Genomic DNA, 6,000 nt, shown 5'->3' with positions numbered 1-6,000 from the left:
TATTAAAAAGAAATCCATTTGCAGTTTGCTTTTTTCCTTGCTCACGTTGCTTCATTTCCTGAGTGGCATGAAATCCTGCTAGCCCTAGCACCGTCCCGTCCCTGACTCTCAGTCTCCAGGTCTTTCCTTTTTCCTGGAAGTGCAAAGATTCTTTATCTTTGCCTAAATAGGTATCTATTAGGCTCAGGAAGGGGGAAATGACTTCACATTGCCAGAGCTGATTGAAAGCTGATTGGAAGCAGACAGACTATTCTGGGACAATCGGATGAGTCACGGTCCATTTCTGAACGATGAAAGCGTTAGGCAAGGATGAAAGCATCAAGATGTGCAGGTCAAAGGGCAACTTTCAGGAGTCGATTTTCAACCAGCCAGTAGCCACAGCCTTGAAGGACACTGACCCTCCTTCTCCAAGTAGCTATCACTTGCCAAGAGCTCCTAAGCAAGAGGCGAGAGAGAATTCAATGCCACCTCCCCACTCCATGCTGAGATTTTGTCTGGCTTCACCTCTCACAGGATTTGTGCATGCTGTCACAATCTCTGTGTGTTCCTACGTGCATCTGCAATGTTGTGTCCAGAAAATACTGTTTCCTAATTGTCATCCACCTCCTCTGGCTCTTACGATCTTCCCACCTCTTTTTCTGCAATGATCCCAGAGTCTTTGGAAGATGAAAATACTGGTGTGTGTGTGTGTGTGGTGTGTGTGTGTGTGTGTGTGTGTGTGTGTCTCCCATCTAGGGCTAAGTATTCCACAGTTTCTTCTGCACATTGACCATGTAGTGGATCTCTGTTTCAATCACCATTTATTGGGGGTGGAGGAGCTTTCTCTGATGAGATTTGAGAGATGCATGTGTATGGCATCTTAGTTATTTTTCTATTGTTGTGATAAGACACCATGGACCAAGATGACCGAGGCAGCTTATTAAAAAAAAAAAAAAAAAAAAAAAAAAGCATTTAACTTAGGGCTTCAGTTTCAGAGGGTTAGAGTTGAGGAGCATCACAGCAGGGAGCATGGCAGGCAAGCAGGTAGGCGTGAGACTAAAGCAGTAGCTAAGAGCTCACATCTTGAGACACCACAGCTAGGCAGAGCGAACTAACTGGAAATGCCATGAACTTTTGAAACCTCAAAGCTCACCCCCAGTGACACAGCTCCTCCAACAAGGCCATATCTCCTAATCCTTCCCAAAGAGCTCCACCAAAGTAGAACCAAGCATTCAAATGCATGAGCCCATGGAAGCCATTCTCAGTCAAACCACCACATATGAGTATGTTGAGAAGTCATTGGAGTTAGCTTAATACTACGTTCACTTAGCAAAATAATGGTAGGTTCTCTCCTAAAGGCTACGACCAATCTAGCCAAAGGTTTGTGACTCTGATAATGGTTCCAGGCATGGGTTCTGTCTTGTGGGGCAGGCCTTATGTAGCTGGAATCCAACATACAGAATGGTCTCAAGGCAACTTTATTTATTAACATACAAATAAAATATCACATTTCATCACACACACACAAAATCACCACAGCCTTAAATCCAGTTAAATAGTTGGTTACTGCCATAACACTGGTGACACCACTGCATCAGTGTGCATATTTTGCCAAGCTAGTCATCCTTGTGCATGGCAAGGTTCACAGCTGGTGTTACTGATGATTGCTTTTCTCTTCTGGTGTCACACACAGCACCTTCCAGCTCTGTCAAAGCCAGCCAGTTAAAAAGTCGTTGTTCTCTGGGATACATTTACGCTACAGAGATATTATTTTTTTAAAACTGATATTAGAAGTTTTCTACAATGTCATGATGCTTCTCTAAAGAATTTATGCTTTTACTTATAAAAAAAAATGGCCATATTGATATGCTAGTAAAACTGGGTAGCTGAACTTTGTAGGGCTTTGAAAATCTCTATTGATCTTTGGGTAAGTGTATGTTGCTATGTAAGTTATGACTCAAGGAAAAAAAAATTCCCTAGCGAAGAATGTCTGTGGTTCTCATGTCTCTTGTTGGAAGTAACGGATAGAGCATCTTTTGGTTTGTTTGCAAGAACAAGTGACGGACATTGGGAAGGTAGAAACTTCCTAGATGAATTCAACAATACTCACAAAACTGATGTGTGGAGATGAAAAAGAGCATCATTATTTGGAGAGCAAAATAAATGATACCTTCCATCCAGCTAGACTGTGTGTCCTAGTGAAGTATTTTCTATAGCCGTGACATAAAATCAATTGCCAAAGGAGTTGAAGTTAGAGTCTACCTTCTCATTGCTATAATGTGAACTGTTAAATTAATGCTCGAAACAAGCACAACTATTTTAAAGTGTTTCTCTTCATATTGTCCTTTCAAGATATCCACTTTTGCACAATCTTAAATTTCATGTAAGAATGACACATGTGAATAATTTACAAATTTGCATTTGTCATTAAGGTTTGTGAGGCATGAAGTCACACTGTGGGGTTTTTAAGAACGGGGTCTGAACACACATGTGTGTGCTGGGAATTATAAATAAGCGAATGCAGTGTAAGGAGTAAATTCTTAAAACATTTTACTGATAGGAATAAAATGATCTCAGATTTTTAAGGCATTGAAAAATGCGTATCTTCTTATATTCACGAGCTCCTGCCCATGAATACTTTCTCTCCCATATCTTTACTTCCTCCAGATGCCTCCTTAAACTCAGACAGGCACCAGCATTCATGCTTAGTCCTGCAGCCTCTCTCTATGATTCCGTTTCCTCTCTTTGTTGCCAGGATTATGGACTGTGTGGTCACCACCAGGTGACTGGGGAGTGGTCTAACTTGCCTGTAGTAGAAAACTTAGTCCCCATTGCTCAGCATAAGGGAAGCCAGCAAGTGATACAGCAGGGTAGCCACAGAGAAGGCTCGGGTGCTGCTGGACACATCACCAGAGCAAACACTCATCGGGGAGATGCAATGCAGGGTCAGGACAGTGATATGGAAGAAGATCGGATGACCTGCTGCACCGTAATTCCAGCTCTATTTTGTTTGGAATTGTATGGAGAACGGTACTTAAATGGTCTTTCTTTCTGTCTTCTTACTGCCCTAAGGGTTCCTGTGAAAGATTCATTGTGAAATGCAATACTGATTTTAAGAATCTCAAATTAACTTTACTATTCTGTATGCCTATTTGGATTTGGTGCAGGAAAAATAGTAATTTTATAATGAGAAGGTTTAGGAAACATGTAGCCTATAGGTTTAATGTTGGCTTCGGGTCCACTCCAAATTTATAGGTTAAGAATGAATAAAATTCCCTTTTATCCAGTGGAATAAGATGCCCAAAGAAAGTCAAGGGAAAGAAAGAGGTCCCAGCCTCCACCGTCATGAAGAAGCAGGAAGTCAAAAAGGTTGTGAATCCTGTTTGAGAAAGGCCTAAGAACTTAGACATTACAGAGGATACCCATCCCCAAAGACACCCCACTCACTTCATCACTGGCCTCGCTTAGTCCAATGGCCCCGCCAGCCACATCAGGCTGCAGCGGCAAAGGTCCGTCCTCTGTCCTATGTGGCTTAGTTTCCTGCGACTAACCAGTTCACCCAGGCCCTGGGCCCTCAACCAGCACCCAGCTGTGCGAGCTTGCGCGGAAGTGCAGGCCAGAGAGCAACAGTCTGGAAGAAGAGAGCAAGGGGCTGTCAGAGCCTCCTGTCTTGCTCGTAAGACAGAGAGTCTGAGCTCAGTGCACCAAAGGGGCGTCGTACGTCCCCACTAAGAGACCTTCTGTCCTTCGAGCAGGGGTCACTACAGTCACCACCAAGGGGGCGTCCCCACCAAGAGACCTCTGTCCTTCGAGCAGGGGTCAGTACAGTCACCACCTTGGTGGAGAACAGGACGGCTCAGCTAGTGGTGGTCTCACACGATGCAGATCCCATTGAGCGGTGACTCTTCCCAACTGCCCTGTGATGCAAGATGAGGGTCCCCTACTACATCATCAAGGGGAAGGTCAGGCTGGGGCGGCTGGTCCACAGGAAGACACGCACCGCTGTTGCCTTCACACAGGGCTCTGGAGAAGCTGTGGAAGCTAGCCGGACCAACTACAATAGATACAGTTGAGATCAGTCACCACTGGGGAGGCAATGTCCTGGGTCCAAAATCCGCCTGTATTGTAAAAGATGACCCAGAGTCATAGCCACTTGAGGATGTCAGTCTATGAACCTCTGTGAACCAGGAGGCAGGCCCTCCGCAGACCCCAAACCTGCCCACCTTGATCTTGAACTTCCTGGCTGCCAGGACTGTGAGGAGCAAATTGGTGTTGTTTACAATGCTTGAAGTCAGTAGGGATTTTGTTGTATTGTTGTTGTTTTAAAAAATCAGAAGGGTCAGCATTGTTACAGCAAGAAGACGAGAGATGCACTCTTCCCTGAACAAATGGAGTTTATGCTTTCTTTAGACATTTCTGCCACTTACATTCCTATTCAGATCATGTCCAATCCTTTATAAAATAAAATGTAGAACCAAAAGCTCCAGTTGGGGGAAGAATTCCTTTCCTTTGCTTGTGGTGCCTCTGGAGACATGTTTAGTACCAGGCTGGGTACAATAACCAGCTCTGAGGACTGGGCTCAGCCCCTGAGGCCCCATGGGACAGTTAACTGACATCTCAATGTGCATATTAGTTGAATCAAGTGATGGTATTGCCTTTTTATAGGCTCCTGCAGAGCCCGCGGCATGATAGCGTCCAGTGAACAACAGCTGTATTCTTTGTAGTATGAAGTCCAATGTTCTCACCTGTCCTGTGCATAGGAAGGTACTTCACAGCCTGAATGACAACCATTCATTCTCTGTCCCCAAATTACCTCACTGGTTCCTTTTTGAAGTTTATTTTTATTTTTGATGGATCATTTTCTCAAAGGTGACTTTGAATTATATTTATTTTCCCCAATGTGTTAACGAGAAGACTCAGCAAAGTAATCAAGAAGCAATATAAACAAGCTTGGAGATGTTTTCACCCACATAATAAGAACTAAATTATTTTGACCTCTATCTCATAGAAGACCAATCAGTGTGATTCTCCTGGGTGGCTGTCAGCACTAGTCAGTCTACAGAAATCTCATCTTCCTGATTTAATGAGGAGAATTATCAGCAATCTTTTATTAACCGCCTAAAACATTTCTAAGAAGGGCAAGAGACGGAGAGGACCAGAAAGTTCAGTTCTGCTACAGGGAGGCTTTGGAAACACATACAAACACTTGAAAAAGACATGCAGATAACAAGAAACAAAACATCACCAGTGAGTATTTGTCTGGGATGGTGCTAGGTCAAAATGGGCAGAGCTCAGACAAGGAGCTGGAACACAAAGCTTAGATGCTGAGTTGCCTTTTACAGACAAGGGCCGTTTGAACATTTTTTTTCTCATCTCTATTCCAAACCAGATCCTGTTCTAGACACCGAGGTAAATGACTAATAGAAACTGCCCCACCCCACCCCAACTTGTGAAACTTACAATCTAGTGGTCTCTGGCAGGGATGTGTGTGTGTGTGTGTGTGTGTGTGTGTGTGTGTGTGCATAAGGGTGTGTGTGTGAGGGTGGGTGTGCAAGGGTGTGTGTGCATGTGTGTGTGTGTGAGGTGTGTGTGTGCATGTGTGTGTGTGAGGGTGTGTGTGTGCATGTGTGTGTGTGTGAGGGTGTGTGTGTGTGCTCGCGCGTGTGCGTGTGTGCGCACGCCCATTCATTTTATTAATGAGAGTCTCCTCTCCTTGTGGTTAGTTTGGCTAGGTGATTACATTTACTGATTATTTTTCAAAGAATCAGCTCCTTTTTATTATGTAAACTGCTCTTTTAGTCCCATGACTAATTTCTTCTCTAATCTTCATCATTTCCTGCCATCTACTGTTTCTGGTTTTGGATTGTTCTTGTTTTTCTAGATGCTGGCTCGAGATGCATCATTAGGTTATTTATTTGAGTGCTCTCATTTCTCAGTGTGAGCACTTAGAGCTATAGCTTTCCTCTTGAACGACCCTGGCTGTAGCCCAAAAGTTTTGCTTTCATGTTCACTTGACTCTAG

The 6,000-nt window shown here is 43.8% G+C and overlaps 1 pseudogene; it reads left to right on the top strand.

Annotated features, from left to right (window-relative positions):
- Nucleotides 1-290: 290 nt before the first annotated feature.
- Nucleotides 291-4,128, top strand: LOC114690924 (annotated as a pseudogene).
- The last annotated feature ends 1,872 nt before the right edge of the window (nucleotides 4,129-6,000 follow it).

The sequence above is a fragment of the Peromyscus leucopus genome, chromosome 10, assembly GCF_004664715.2.
Source record: "Peromyscus leucopus breed LL Stock chromosome 10, UCI_PerLeu_2.1, whole genome shotgun sequence".
NCBI lineage: Eukaryota > Metazoa > Chordata > Mammalia > Rodentia > Cricetidae > Peromyscus > Peromyscus leucopus.
Note: the sequence above shows the minus strand (reverse complement) of the source record. Positions and strands in the feature narration are given on the sequence as shown.